Source organism: Elephas maximus, chromosome 4, assembly GCF_024166365.1.
Source record: "Elephas maximus indicus isolate mEleMax1 chromosome 4, mEleMax1 primary haplotype, whole genome shotgun sequence".
Lineage (NCBI taxonomy): Eukaryota > Metazoa > Chordata > Mammalia > Proboscidea > Elephantidae > Elephas > Elephas maximus.
Genome location: NC_064822.1, coordinates 82,016,004 through 82,033,336, shown reverse-complemented (window position 1 = coordinate 82,033,336; position 17,333 = coordinate 82,016,004).

Genomic DNA, 17,333 nt, shown 5'->3' with positions numbered 1-17,333 from the left:
TCAATCAGAGCACTAGTCCTTTGAGGACATAGTCCATGTTTTTCTGTCATAAGGGAGTTATCTCACAGCTTTTTCAAACATTTGAAACTGTAGCTCTTGGCCACTAATAAATTCACCTTGCCCCTGAGCAGACTGTCAATAATTCTACTCTGTAAGAATGAGGGACAATCTCTTCCCTCCCCTGGGCATCTCATCCTAGATTTAGCTCAGTTAATCTCTCATCCAGGAGCCCCAAGGAAGAAAGCTTGCAAAGGCAGTATGCCATCTGTGCCTGGAACTTACTTTCAACATTCAGTAACTCTTCTATGGCTTCCCAACGCACTGGCCATAAAATCCAAACTCTACCAAGGCCCTTTGTGATTTGATCTTGCCTGTCTCTCAGGCCTTTTCACACTCTCCTCCTCTTGAGAACTTATTTTGGCTGTACCAACCTATATTCAAGGAGCCCAGGTGGCAAAGTGGTTAAGTGCTCGGCTGCCAACCAAAAGGTTGGTGGTTTGAATGCATCAGCCATTCTTCAGGAGAAAGATGTGGTAAGTCTGCTTCCATAAAGATTTACAGCCTTGGCAACCTTATGGGGCAGTTCTACTCTGTCCTACGGAGTTACTATGAGTCAGAATTGACTTGATGGCAATGGAGTTTTTTGGGATCTACATTCAGGAGTTCCGGGGTGGTGCAAACAGTTCAGTGCTGGGCTACTAACAGAAAGTTGGCAGTTCAAACCCATGCAGGGGTATCTCAGAAGAAAGGTCTGTCAATCTGCTTCTGAAATGTCGTAGCCTTGAAGACAATATGGAGCGCCTGCACACATGGGTCACCACGAATCAGAGTGGATTTGATAGCAACCGGTTTTTTGGTTTAGACCTACTTTGAACTCCCTTCATAAGTTCATTCCTGCTTTGAGACCTTCACGTATGCTTTTTCCTCACTTTCTTTCTGGGCTACCCTCTACCCATCCTTCAGATCCCACCTTAAATGTCACCTTCTCAGAGATGTGTTTTCTGACTGCCCCCCTCCCCTGTCATGGATTGAATCGTGTCCCCTCAAAATTCATGTCAACTTGGTTAGGCCATGATTCCCAGTATTATGTGGGTGTTCTCCATTTTGTGATTGTAATTTTATGTTAAAGAGGATTAGGGTGGGATTGTAACACTCTTACTAAGGTCACATCCCTGACCCAATGTAAAGGGAGTTTCCCCGGAGTGTGGCCTGTACCACCTTTTATCTTACAAGAGATAAAAGGAAAGGGAAGCAAACAGAGAGTGGGAACCTCACACTACCAAGAAAGCAGTGCTGGCAGCAGAGAGTGTCCCTTGGACCTGGTGTTCCTGCACAGAGAAGCTCCTAGTCCAGGGAAAGATTGATAACAAGGACCTTCCTCCAGAGCTGACAGAGAAAGCCTTTTCCTGGAGCTGATGCCCTGAATTTGGACTTGTAGCCTACTGGACTGTGAGAGAATGAATTTCTTTTTGTTAAAGCCATCCACTTGTGGTATTTCTGTTACAGCAGCACTAGATAACTAAGACGTCTTCCATCCATATAAATTAGTTCTTCTATCAATTCCTTATTCTTTTTCTTCTATTCTGTTCTTTTCTATCGAAGTACATATCACAGACAATATTTACACATTTATTTGTGCGTTTGTCCAGGTGTCTGTCTCCCTGTCATGAATTGAATTGTGTCTCCCAAAAATATGTGTCAACTTGGCTAGACCATGATTCCCAATATTGTGTGATTGTTCACCATTTTGTCATCTGATGTGATTTTCCCATGTGTTGTAAATCCTACGTCTATGATGTTAATGAGGCAGGGTTAGAGGCAGTTATCTTAATGAGGTAGGCCTCAGTCTACATGATTATGTTGTGTTTTAAGCCAATCTCTTTTGAGATATAAAAGAGAGAAGGAAGCAGAGAGATGTGGGTACTTTATACCACCAAGGAATAAGACCCAGAAGAACAGTGTGTTCTTTGGACCTGGGGTCCCTGAGCTGAGAATCTCCTCGACTGGGAAGATTAGTGACAAGGACCTTCCTCCAGAACCCACAGAGAGAGAAAACCTTCCCCTGGAGCTGGCACCCTGAATTTGGACTTCTAGCCTCCTAAACTGTGGAGAATAAATTTCTCTTTGTTAAAGCCATCCACTTGTGGTATTTCTGTTATAGCAGCCTTAGGTGACTAAGACACTCCCCATTAGATTATAATCTACTGACAGCAGGGTCTTTGCCTAATATATTCCCCAATATTAAGCCAGTAACTAACTCCATGTTTATTCAATAAATGAATGAATGAGTGAGTGAGTGAATAACTGAAGCTCCTTTTCTGTGCTAGGAATTGATCTCGACAGAAAGATGAATAATGTTCTATGCTAGATGCCCAGAGGGAGAAAGAAACTTAATTACAATACAGCTGGGCATGTGATCTAGTAGATACATGCACAAAGTAGTACTAAAGCATTGGGTAGCTACATGGTAACTCACCCTGTGAGCAGGGCGAGATTAAGGCATGTGAGGGCTCTAAGCGTGGATAATCTGTGGTGCCCCCTCCTCTGCTTACTCATGCATTTGAGCAGGATATGGGAGTTTTATGTGTGTGTGTGTGTATCTTTGCTACCCATGATGTAACTTCTTATGAAATGGGGCTATAATATTAGTGAGTGAATGAAAAATTGGCATATCTCATTTAGGGAAAAGAGATGAACTGGGTTATAAAATCTTTAGTGGCTGTGGGGTACTAAGATTTTTACTATATACCACATTTTCTACAAAAAGAATATTCGACTTATTCTACTACAACGAAAATCAGTCACTGAATTTAGTTATTTCAATAATCGGTGTAAAATTCTGCTGACCTGTCACAACGAAAAATTGACACCAATTGTGCTTTAAATGGTTCCTACTTCAATTTTGTTGCTTGTTTCATACTAAATGCTATAATTACAAATGAACAAATGAAAGATATCATAAAGGAAAATTTAATGATCACAAAACAAACACTACAATAAATTACTATATTGCATTTTTAGGTAGATCTTTCATTTTAACATGTTATAATTAAAAGCATTTCTTTGTATTCTTTGCTCTTACAAATTATTTTATAATTTCCTCACTATAAATCTGCCAAACAATATCTACTTGCATACATAATAAAGGTAATGAGTCAAATCTTTCTTGAATCATTGTTGTATACTGAGGGTTTTTGAGTCTCTTTAGGGACAAAAATGTGTTCTGTTATGCAGTTTGTGATTATTAAAATTATTAAAACAATTTTAACATTGGGAATTATGCATTGTATTTTATCTTCTATTATGGATTCATATATGCCTCCATGAGTAAAATTTGTCTTTCCTGAATCTGTAAACTTAATTCTCATGTAAGAGTGAAATTGTTACACTTCTCCATAAAGGTTTGTATTTATTTAAGTCATCTAGACAAATATGCACTAATACTTTGGACACTTTCATGCGTTCTTTGTCAAGTGTATCGACATTGTTTAAGGACAGTCTATTTGAAAGAATTTCATACACTTTCACCCTTCTTTTCATGCAAGGTTCAAGCGTGTCAATGATGGTATAGCATGTGGTTACGTGAAATTGACATCTGGCACTCAGTATTTCTGGAGCACTTCCATCATGTACTTGTTTCTTCCTAATGCTTCTGTGATGGTGAACTGCAAGGTTATCAGTATTTGGAAGTATTTGTTTTGTTGTGTTCTCAAAATTTTCAAAACCTTCCCTTGAATTATGTAAATATCTTGTTAATGACTGGTAGAGATCTACTCATTCCTTTAAATTTACTTCTGATTCTTGGACAGCTTGACTTGTCTGATGAAAATGATGCAATATATTATACCACATAACCAACATAAATACATACTTTAGTGTTTGCATTTGTTGGCAATGTTTTCAGTTTCTCTTTTGGTATCTCCTTGTTGTGTCTGGTCTTCTGCAATATTTCCTAAGCCATCTAGAACGTAAGCATACGATTCCAGGATTGCACTCATTGCTACGGCTGTGCTTCCCAATGTGGATTACAAAGACTTTTTAATACTCCATTATTGCCTAAATATGTTTTAAGAAATTCTCATTGGTGTGTAGAGCCAGCAAAAAAATGTGTAGAGTAACTGAACAGTAGAAAAATAATCAACTGCTTCTGGACAACAATCTATTGTGTTTGTCCTACAAGATTAAGTGAACGAGCAGCAGGAGTGGAATAAACAAACTGAAATATTGAGCTATACTTATTTCACTGATCACTGATTGAACTTTATCACTTATTATGTTTGTAAATTTTCCACATGTTGTTTTAGACGTATACGATAGGTTGCTCTTTCCTGTGTTACCATATTTTGAGATGTGGCCTGCTAAAAATGGATTAAACTGAGCAACAAGTTCAAGAAACCCCCAACATTTCCATTTTGTGGGGACCCAAACATTTCTTTTCTTCCATGAAAAGGTAGCCCGTGTTCATCAATTGTGATAATGATAGCACAACATGTTGCAAAACGGCATGCCTGTACTGAAGTTTTTCATTAATTTGTGTTTCCAGTTCATGAGTTAAACCAAAACCATGTCTTCAGTTTAAATATGACAACATACAATCTCTGTGAATTGAACTGTTTTCATGTTTATGAATCATATTTGAGTTGCACCAATCAATAAATCCACCTGTAGCAAATCAAGAATTAAATGATTTAGGACTAAGTAGTTTGCAAACAAAATAATATATAGTGCTTATTGATGGAGAATAATACAGTAGCCACTCTGTCTTGTAATTTTCACCATTAGCTTTGCACATTAGAAATATATTCTTGCTACAGAACTTGTTTGTTTACCATCCAGAAATTTTGAATGTTGACTTAAATTTTCAAATGGTCCACTGTGATGTTGACAATCACTTGGACCTCTTTTTTTTTTTTTTTTTTAATAATTTTTATTTTGCTTTAAGTGAAAGTTTACAAATCAAGTCAGTCACATATAAATTTATATACACCTTACTACATACTTCCACTTACTCTCCCCTAATGAGTCAGCCCACTTCCTCCTTCCAGTCTCTCCTTTCGTGACTGTTTTGCCAGTTTCTAACCCCTTCAGCCCTCCCATCTCCCCTCCAGACAGGAGATGCCAACATAGTCTCGTGTCCACCTGATGCAAGTAGCTCACTCCTCATCAGCATCTCTCTCCAACCCATTGTCCAGTCCAATCTATGTGTGCTGAGTTATTGACCCTCTTTTGATGCAATAATTTACATCATTAGAAGAGAAATTATTCCACAAAGCAGGATCTGTATTTCTGATATTTATGGGGTCTGCAGCTGTGACAATTTCAGATTCTAAAATAGTTTCACTTCCTACACCACTATTAACGTTTTTTTTTTTTTTACTACAGCAACGAATGGATGCAGAATTTGGAAAAAATTCTGTTATATTCATATTGCTATTACTAATTTCAGCACTAGCGATAATAGTACAATGATTTTCACTCACTAAACTCAAGCGTGCAATGAAAGAAGTCTCTTCTGATTCATTACATTTTAAAAAGGAAATTAATTTTAGAATTGTCTTTAGGAATTCCTCTTCTTTCATCTTCTGTGAGCCTTCGCTTTTGCACTCCACTTAGTTGTTGCTGTTTCATTGTATCTGGATATAAATTATGTCACTTTTTAAATCTGGTTCTACTGTAGCAAATAAATTTGAATAATTAAAAATGAATAAAATTTATAAAACAAGTAAAATTTATAAAATAAAATTTACATTAGAATTTGGATGTTAACACAAAATTTATATTTGAAAATTAGTAAGTAAAAAAATTGATCTGGAATATGTACTTTTGTTCTTCAGGTGTGATACAGTAAAAAAAAAAAGTACTTATAAGACAGTTGGAAGTAAATTCATTCTTTTGTCATACAATGCTTGTTGGCAAGCCCATTGCAGATCTCCAAGAGTGTTTTTCATCTTGAAATAATACTTAAACATTGTGAGTGCTGGGTCTTCACAGTTCACTAGACTATTGATGCTACCCAGTGGGGGCAAAAGCAACCACAAAGAACATGACACAAATACAAGAGTACGCTCAATCTGAAGACGTGTTTTTGTTCACTTTGTACAGGACACTACCAGGTACATCATGAGTCAATTAGAGTGCTGCTGGCGTGTTCTCACGTGGTCAATGAGAAAGAACTGAATGTGAAGTAATACCTGATCGGTCCAAAATAAAAGGAAAATATAATTGTTATTGTATACAAAACTTTTAAAATGTACGTTTTATTTCTTTGTGGAATTGATCAACTCCCATATTTGGAGATATGTACATAATTGATGTAACAATAGCACCACTTCTCAATGAGCGAGTTTGTTTTGTGAGTCACAACAATATCGGTCAATTTCTTAAAAGAAAATCAGTCTGAAGGGAAATAGAAAATGAAGTACATTTATATAAATTTTATTATCTAAATCTTCATTTAATTTATTTCCTTGAAGAATTGTTCAATTTTCTTACACAGGTATATGTAAATATTTTGATAAAAATATAAATGTAATGTTTTGATAAATGCCCTTTGTTGCTTTCTTTGATGAAAAATTTAGAAACATACTCATTGTTACAAAACAAAAACACCTTTTGCACAATAAGTAGATATTGAATTTTGCACCCTCTTGGTGTGGCTAATACCTCATTTATTAACACATATAGAGTAATATCAAGCACTGTGTCCTGCAAAACAGATAATAAAAAACAAAACTCACTTGATACATAAATTAAAACTTTTCTTTTTAGATAAATATTTGTATTTCCAGTATTTTTGGACTCTTGCTATGCTAGTATTAAATTATTACCCATGTTAATATTATATTAAATGTATGCTAGATTGGGTTTTTGTGTATGTCAAATGTTTTTAAAGCAAAAGTTATAAGTATTATTGTTTATAAAACTTAGGACATAACTCTGTACTAAATGCTATACGGTTATAAAATAATTTGATTGAATTCATTGCAATGGTCAACTTCTTCAAGCTCCCACACTTTTGCACATCACCTGGGACTGGAGTTCCCATTAGCCATTTACCAGGATGTGCACAAGAGCATGCCCTTGTATTTATATCATGGGAAAGAGCATTGCTGGCCCTCCTGGCTGAAGTTGCTGTATCAGCAGATGTGAATGTACAAAACGGTTCTCTCAAAATGGATCAGAGAACTGTTACCTATTAATATAATCTGTCCTTGCCCAGTAAGTGTTTATGTTGGATCCAGTTACATATTGGGTGAATGTAGCAAGAGTAAGACTCAATAGCCCACCCCCACCTCTTATTTATTAGAAAGAAATTGTGTACCCTCAAGAGACCCACCAAGATAAGGAGTTTCAATTACACATGAGGAGACCATAGGCTTCAGATGTCAAAGGTGTTGAAGTTGTAGGAGCCTCATGGCTTAAACAACCTTTCACATGGTTTCCCTGGTAACCCTGTGTGAGCTTTATTTCCAGCCTGCACATTCTCACACACTGGAGCTGGTTTCAATTTCATTTAGTGTTCTGCCAGTTTCCCTTCCACTGTAGTGCTTGTTTTTCCTTGTGTCCTATCTGCTTGGTGCCCCTGTTTTGCTGGTGCCCCTGTTTTGCTGATGTCCTAAGCATGTGCTTACCTTGCTTATTGGGTAATCCATCCCTGCCTGTGAGTGTTAGGAAAAGCCCCACAAGAAGGTAACGCTTAACTTGAAGATGAACAGAAGTTCACTGAGTGGAGAAGGAGAGGAAGAGCATGTAGACAAAGGTACAGCCTGGGCAAAGGTAGCAAGGTGTGAAAGAACATGATGTATTTTGGACCACAGTGAAACGTCTGGTTTGTCTGAGATGGGTTAGAAAGGAAGGAATAGAGATGAGACTGGTAAGGGGTGTGGGAACGGATTAGAAAGACAATGCTGTTTAATTTAGGTTTCATCCAACAAACAATGGCAAATAATTGGAGACTTCTAAGCCAGGGAATAATGTCATCAGGCTATGGTTGAATAAGATTATCCCTTTAGCAGACTTGGAAGGAGGAAGGGTGATGCTTGAAATGAAGGAAGTAGGATAGCAATCAGTAGCCCACCTGGGAGATGGTACCATTTACACTGAGGCAGTGGTAGTGGAGGAAGACAGCAGAGAATGGATTTAGGAGAAAGAATCATTAAGATTTGGACTTTATGAGGTCACCCTCAGTCTTAAAATTCTGTGACCAGTATATTAAATTCTCTTTGGGCCTCAGAATTTGGGTGAATGTATCTGTTTTCTAAAATATTTCTGTTTTCCCTAAAATAAACTCAAGCAACTTATATCTTAGTTTAAAACACAACTGAACTACTTAACAGAAGTAATATTTGTATGGTTTCCTTGGGATGGGGCCAGAGATGTCATGAGAAAAATGATCTGACTGGGTCACTTGGGAAAGTGTAGCAAAGTGGACAATTTGCACTGAGCCTTGGACCAAAGCATGTTAATAAACCTTTTTTGCTCTCGCTTCATGAATTGGCCATAGATGAATATATTGCAAGGAAAAAACGCTCCAAACTTAATTTGAACAACAGGAAAAATCAATATTTCCGTATCCTTTCTCTTTCATTGTTACTAATGTGTACTTTTGACATATAAATTTATTGGAGCTCAACAGCAAACAAGAGATGAATTTCGATATATTAGACTGACACATTGCCAGAAGGTTAGGATGGAGTAGGAGATAATATAAACCAAGAGGTAGTTTATATCAAGCCTCGATGAAGTTGGGAACCACAGAAAGAGGGTAGACCTGAGGAATGTTTCCTAAACAAATTAACCAATCTTTGAAGGAAGTGAATACGCATGGATTTGTAAAGACTGTTTAAGTCTGTGGTTATTAGGTCTATGTGAAATCCTTTTCTAATTGCCTTTAATGCATTTTGTCAGGAGACACCAAAGATGGAAGAAATTCCTTCCAAGTCCCGAGGGATGGTCCCTCCTGCTTACTGTCAAACTGTAGTCAAAGGACAAGTAGGGGGGAGTGTGACCAGCCAAACTGTAACTATTCAGTGGCTTCAAGGAAAATTTCTGTATCCTTGCCAATGTGGTATTTTTCTTTTTGCAGTGAAAATTAATGGAAAAAATATGCAAAGTCATAATAAGCAATTTGAAAAAAGTAGGGGGGTATTCACACGCTTTAAATAGTAATTTGTTGATTTATTTCACTCTCAGGAGAAGAAGTATTTCCATGAATAGTTCCCTTATTTCTAGAAAAGCCTTTATATATACTTCAAGTGTCTCGAGGACCTTATCTTGTACCCCCAACACAAACATTGTATTAAAAATAGCTTCAAAACTATTTAGTTTGCTGAAGTTTGTAGCACATGATTCTTCTCTAAGCATTCCTCATTTCTCGGCAATAGTTTTAAATAAAACAGATACAATGTAACAGATTAATCGTGTTGCTGAGGATCTGACCTCAGAACCGTGGCTTTCCGAATAATTTTAACTTATGCCGTATGTCCAGTTTCTTCAGCTAATTAATTATCAGCTATTCATTGCTAGCAGTTTCTACACTTGATTCTAATGCCAGCTCCTCTGGGTTGAGTCATTTTAAATGAACACCTTAATCTTCCTCATCCATAAAACAGAATTGATATTAACAACCCTTCATATAATTTATGTTGTCAGAGTTAACTAAAAACAAAACATGATTTTCAATGTGTGTGTGTGTGTGTGTGTGTGTGTGTGGTGATACAGTTACGCATTATTTTTAAGATGGCCACCTTATCCTTTTGCTAAAGCCATACTCCTAGGGTTATGCTCTTACTGAAAAATTTACTATCTATCACACAAACAAGTCAAGGGTATATATTGAACTTTTGAAAAAATATCCAAGTCCTTGCAATCATACTTTTGGGAGCCAGGGGTCATTGTGTTTTGCATAGCATTGTGATTCAGAACACGGGCTCCTCCACTTGCTAGCTCCATGACCTTGTGCAGGTTTTAACCTCTTTGAGTCTTATTTTCCTCATTTAAAAACTGGAATTAGTAATAGTGTTTTCCTCATAGTATTCTTATTATTTACTGATTGGTGGATATTGCTGACAAGAGGAGTCAAGAATGATTTCCAGATTTCTGACAAGGTCAACAGGGAGTATGTAGTACCATCAATTGAAATGTGGATTATAGGAATAAGAGCAGATACTAAGGAAAGCCATGACTAAGATGTGTTCAGTTTGAGCTACCTGCCAATATTATTAGACAAGGGGATAGTCAATGTGGATTTAAAAATAAGACTAAGACTTTATTGGTTTTGGAGTCCATTTTCGTGAAATACCATACTGTATTGAATAGCTTAGGAAATTTTGGACTATTAAAAATGGAATAAACGGTCTGCATCGCACTTTGGTGAGTGGCATCTGGAGTCTTAAAAGCTAGCAAGCAGCCAGCTAAGATGCATCATTTGGTTGTAAGCCACCTGGAGCAAAGGAGGATGAAGAACACCAAAGACACAAGGAAAATATAAGCCCAAGAAAAAGAAACACTCTCTGGCTACATAAGCCAGAGACTCCATCAGCCTGAGACCAGAAGAACTAGATGGTACCTGGCTACCAACAATGAGTGCCCTGACAGGGAACACAACAGAGACTCTCTGATGGAGCAGAAGAAAAGTGGAATGCAGACTTCAAATTCTAGTAAAAAAACCAGACTTAATGGTCTGACCTGAGACTGGAGGGACCCCAGAGGTCATGGCGCCCAGACTCTGTGTTAGCCCCAAACTGAGACCATATCTGAAGCCAACTATTCAGACAAAGATTAGACTGAACTATAAGACATAAAATGATACTGGTGAGGAGTGTGCTTCTTAGCTTAAGTAGGCACATGAGAATATGTGGGCAACTCCTGTCCAGAGGCAAGATGAGAAGACAGAGAAGGACAGAAGCTGGTTGAATGGACATGGGAAATATAGGGTGGGGAGGAGCGTGATATCACATTGTAGGGAGAGCAACTAGGGTCACATAACAATGTGTGTATAAGTTTTTGTACGAGAAACTGACTCGAATTATAAAGCTTCACTTAAAGCACAATAAAAAATAATAATAATTTTTAAAAAAAGGATTAAAATCTAGCCTAATCTCTGCATTTGACAGTTGATGAAACTCAGTTCTTGAGGTTACACTATTAAGGATAGGGTAGCCTGTTACATTGGTAGTCCCCAATGAACCATGCCTCCTGGTAACCACGCATGTGTCTAGTCAGCTTCCCTTGAATCTATCACTCACTTTAAGGAAGAGAATTCAGCAGAAGTAACACTGTGTTACTTCCAGGCCTAAGCCATAAAATGGTTTGGCAGCTTTTGCTTTTGTTCTCTTGGGATCCCAAAGCCATGTCTAAGAATTCTGGTCATGCTGCAGGGGAGACCGTATACAGAGACCACGTGGAGAGAGAGATGCCCAGGGACTCATGGAGAAAGAGAGAGAAAAGTTCAGTTCTTTCAGAGTTCCAGCCCCAGCTGACCCCTCAGATGAATGCAGCACATGGGTGATTGCCCTCAAGACTCGGCTTAGCTGAATCAAGCAAATCCACAGAATCATAAGAGATAATAAAAAGTATTTTTCTGAGCCACTACGTTTTAGGGCAGTTTGTTACATAGTGAAAGCTAATGAAAATAGTGGCAGAACAAGGACAAAAATCCAGGTCATTTGAGATCTAGATCAAAGGTCTTCTAGGGCAGAGAATTCATTCTATTAGATTTTCCTTTTAACTTTCACCAAAAAAAAAAAAAAAAAATTAATAGTGTGCAGAGCGAATGCTACTTCTTTGTCCCCAGTTTATTCAACTGCAAAATTTGCATAATAAGTAATCAAAGTATACTACATATCCTGGGCTTAATGACAGTTATTTTACCATGCTATCATCCACCCATCATCCACTTATCTATTTGTCTGTCTATCTATCTATCTATCTATCTATCTATCTATCTATCTATCTATCTATCTATCTATCTATCTATCTATCTATCTATCTATCATCTATCTATCTATCTATCTATCTATCTATCTATCTATCTATCTATCTATCTATCTATCTATCTATCTATCTATCTATCTATCTATCTAATCTATCTATTCATCTGTCATGGATTGAACTGTGTCCCCCAAAAATATGTGTCAAGCTGGGTAGGCCATGATTCCCAGTATTGTGTGATTGTCCTCCACTTTGTGATTGATATAATTCTCCTATATTTATAAATCCTAATCTCTGCCTGGAAACCCTGGTGGTGTAGTGGTTAAGTACTATGGCTGATAACCAAGAGACCGGCAGTTCAAATCTGCCAGCCGCTCTTTGGAAACTCTAGGGGCAGTTCTACTCTGTCCTATAAAGTTGCTATGAGTGGGGATCTACTCAACGGCAGGGGGTTAATCTCTGCCTATGGTTAATAAGGCAAGGTTGAAGAGGATCAGTGTGGAACGTAACACCCTTGCTCAGGTCACATCCCTGTTTCAATATAAAAGGGAGCTTCCCTGGGGTGCAGCCTGCACGACCTTTTATCTTATAAGAGATAAAAGGAAAGGGAAGTGAACAGAGAGTTGGGAAGCTCATACCACCAAGAAAGCAGTGCTAGAAGCAGAGCATGTCCTTTGGACCTGAGGTTCCTGTGTAGAGAAGCTCCTAGACCACAGGAAAACTGAAGACAAGGACTTTTCCTCCACAGCTGACAGAGAAGAGAAAGCCTTACCTTGGAGCTGATGTCCTGAGTTTGGACTTGTATCCTACTAGACTGTGAGAGAATAAGTTCCCCCTTTGTTAAAGCCATCCACTTGTGGCATTGCTGTCATAGCAGCACTAGATGACCAAGACACCATCTGCCCACCCCATCCACCCACCCACCCACCCACCCGTCTTCCCATCCACCCGTCCACCTGTCCATCCATCCATCCGTCCATCCACCCATCCATATCCATCCATCTGTCATCATCTATCTTCCATCTATATATTCATCTATTTTTCTATCTTTTGCTACCAAAGAACTAGACTGCAATTCTACACCAAATATCTATTTTATGCTGTGACTTTCTGGGCCACAAGGAAATACAGGAGATTTGGAATAGAAAAGCCAAAGTTTTGCCTTTCTTATCACCTGGATTCTAAGTCATTACAATGCTTATAAAGGGAATATCAGTGACAGCAGTGTTTACTTTGACTGTTGAGAAGCTACAGCTCTTATTGAATTTTAACTGCTCACCAAACACGAGTGCTTGAGAGTAATCACCAGAACTTGAAGACAATAGTCACAATCTTCTGAAAATAAACTACTCTCCAAGTAAGCGGAGTTTCAATGATGACAACGGGTCATCTCTCAAGAAGGCAACATTTAGCTGGTGTGAATCTTTAAGGTAAATCATCATCTACTTTTTATTTGTTTTTTGAAGTGCAGTCTTATACACTTGCTGGTTCAATATTAGATATCACGGTAGAACAGCAGGAATCTTATTCATTTCTATATTAGAATTATATTTGCTTGGGAACTGCTCAGAAGTCTGACAGCTTGACAAGGCTTGTTGCCATGGAAAATGTTTGTGATGTTACATAAATATATTCCTGGGTCATGAGTTGCCATGTATTTTTTGGACATTGAGGCTAAGAGGGAAATGACTAACCATCTTTTTCAGAAAGGAAGAATAACATAGTAAACAAACAGTAATAACAAATAATAAATATATGTCTATCCAGTCAATGGGTGCTCTGTTTTCTTAAGCATTGGACTTATGTTCTAACAACGCCTTTAGATATAAAAGTTCATTTGTTGCAAATGCTTCCCCACCTTAAAATATTCTTATTCCCAGTCATTTTGCAATATTAATGGTTCCACTATTAATAGATGAGAGACAAGGGAATTATTATTCTTGCTCTCTATCTGTTATTCCATTAAGTAAGACTGCCAACCTCTCACTGTTAGCAGCTCTGTAATGAACCATGTGCTCAAGCCACGGGGTAGATCCTAAGTAAAAGTCGTCCTCACATGTTGTTTTTGGTGCATATTTCGACTAGACAGGAAAAAGGTACAACAACAAGATGCAATAGGGAAACACTCAATTCAACTTAGAGTTTAAAATAGTCTTTTTTTTTTTTTTTTTGGAATTGATGGGAAGTGAAGAGGTGTTGGGGAAATGATGTGGAAAGTCATGGGTGAATGTCTCTGTAATTTGTCCCCTTCTTATGACTGATGCCCTTTGTGACAGTTCCAGTGGTACCTACAATCTGACATTCACAAGCCTGTTATCCATCCCTGCTTTCTCTAACACACTATCATTTATTCAACTTGTAATGAGACCTGCCAGATTCTTATGCCTGAGCAAACACCGACTGCCTTAGGAGCCAGTGCTAGCTGCCTGTAGGGATGCTGCCTCCGCTATTGCCACCCTGGCCTCTGCTGCTCTTAACTCCTTGGGCTGAAAATGATGTTACTAATGCCACCTATTTATGCCACAACGAAGGTACCTGTTGCACAATGGTCAAGCTCTCAGCTGCTAACCAAAAGGTCGGTAGCTCAAACCTATAGGCTGGTCTGCAGAAGAAAGACGTGGCAGTCTGCTTCCATAAAGATTACAGCCTTGGAAACCTGATAGGACAGTTCTACTTTGTCCTATAGGGTTGCTAAGAGTCAGAATTGACTCGATGGCAATGTTTTTTTGTTTTTTATCCCAAGGCAGAGAGGGTACATGACCTTTGATCTGTAAGAATACCGTCTTTACCTAAGCGAGTGCAAAAGTGGCTTTCTATCACAGAAAGTCTGGACCCATTCATCGGTGGGTTGAAGCTTGTCATGAGATAATGTTTTTACAAAATAAAAGTAAACAAATTTGTAAATTTTTTACATTTTCAAATGAATTAACAGAGATCCAGTTTATTTTCTAAATAATATGGGCTCCATTTGCTTGAATTATGCTATACTTTCTTTTTTTTTTTATTTAAAATTTTGTTTTTAATTTTTATTGTGCTTTAAGTGAAAGTTTACAAATTAAGTCAGTCTCTTGCACAAAAACTTATACAATTTCTTAAGTGGGAAAAAAAGACTGGAGTTTGGCTATCTGTTACACTGGGTATTATAAATTATACTAAGATTATGTCACACAAGGAGATGTCATCTCTCACATACAGAGGGAGAAATATAAACAAAAGTTGAGGGCCGATTGACAGAGATAATATAGTCATATTTATTTGATTTTACTATTGCTGATTACTTTTACAAACATTATCTCCTTTGATTCACCCCAAAACCCTGCAAGGTGTGAAGGTCAGGTATTATTTTGACATTTTACAGATGAGAATATTAAGATTTAGAGAGATTTAGTAGTTCGCTCTAGCCACATCATGTAAGCAACAGAAGTGTGCTTTACACTGAATAGTATTACCTTGTTTGCAATGTGTACAAGTCTTAATATAGACAGAATTTGTTTTGACATGCTTTCTCCACGCTCGGCTGAGGCTACTTGTTCATTAACTAAGGATGGAGCCAGGAGAAAAATGACTGGGTGGAAACTAACTTCTCCGTGGCCTCTTTGGCCTCATTCACCTACTGCAGAGATTGATCTCTTTGGGTGAGATGCCTGTTGATTTTCGTGCTACACGACTGAAACTTTCTTTGCCCTGGAAACTGAAGGAAAAGGAATACGAGGAACCTGATGACTTCCAAACTGAGGAGAACAACTCATTTGTTTTTAAACACAGCACCTCTAACTAATTTTTGCTGTAATATACCCAGGTAATTTTGTCTTCAGGAAAATGAAGCAAAAGTACCTCTTTGCTTGCATTACCTCTCCTCTCATTTGCCTCACAGAAACAAACACAAACGATGATGAGGTCAAAAAACAGGTCCATTGAAACAAGTACATTTGAGAGAAAAGTTTTTCAGTACGTCCACTTCATTTCTTTTGAAAATTTTTTTATTGTGGTAAAATTATATGTAGACAACATTTGCCAATATACATATTATATATGTCCATATATAAAATAGTTGGTTCTTTTGACTGAACTGGCAAATTAGATTAGTTAAAGGAATAGTGAGGTTGCCTATTAAAATGAAAAAAGACAAAGTATAACAACAAAGGTCATTTTATGGATAAACAAAATTGCTATGCTGTTTTCTAAATATCTGGGACAGTGAGGTCTCTGGGTTTCTTAAACCTTCTAGTTTTTTGTTTGTTTAAATGATTAGTAGATGACCCCAAGTAGCTAATTCTACCTAAATACTTATTTTGAGATATTGTAAATGGAAACATCAGCCAAGAAGGCGGTTACTAGAACACTCTGTGACTAGATGAGACTTCTAATATAATTGTAAGAAGCTTAGAAAGATCACTTGCCATTTGCATTAATACCCATGAATCCCTGTCATCTGGACTTGCTGATCTATGTTGAAGTAAAAATATCTTTGCAAACAGGCTTTTGCTTGAAATACCTTTTCAAGGTTTTTTGACTTGGCAGCCCAATTTCTTCTTTTATAATGAAGAGATTTGTTTTTTAAAGCAAATTTCATATCTTGGCCTCTTCAAAGTCACACGAATTTCACACTTAGTTTTCACTTTGTGTTCCTTCTTACTCATGATACTTTAATATCCCTTGTTTAACCACTTTTTCTGTCGTTTACTTTTTGTATTTTTGGCAGCCCATTTCCTATTTCCTTTAAGCTTTAACCATTGCCAATTACCTTCTTCCTTTTACCTGATGTTTTGCTCATTTCCTCCATATGATAATCTTTCAGGATTTATGGGAGATATACGATTTCTTATTTGAAGTAGTTGTCGAAGCAATACTACTCAAACTCCACAGGAAACAGGAAACTTTTTTTTTTTTTATCATATTTATTCTACTTTTAAGTAACAGAAGAGATTTTTGCAACCCACTTAAACTTTCAAGTCCTCAGTTTCACCGACTACTAAATATGAATAACTGCCGTCCTCCTCTTTTTAAATGCAAGGAATATTTTTAGAGAAATAAAACGTGCTTCTAAGATTCTTTCAGTCTTGTAAAAAGAGCTAGCTATACTTAAGATATACGAATCAGATCTCTATACATCTGGGACAATGGCATTTTAAAACAATCATACCGTAACCTTTGGAATGGGCAATAATGCTCAAAGTTCAACAGAGATTGAGTTTCTAAGTGTGAAAGTAAATCACACTTTGATTTCATGAAAGAACTCATCAGATCAGCACTGTCTGCATCGTTTTAGGCATTACATCTGAATAAACAGATAATCTGACTTAAAAACTCAGAGCAAAAGAAGAAACATGATGACCTGAATTAGGTATCAGGTTATTTGCCATTTCTGGAGGTATCATTGCTGTTAGTAAAAATAAACTAAA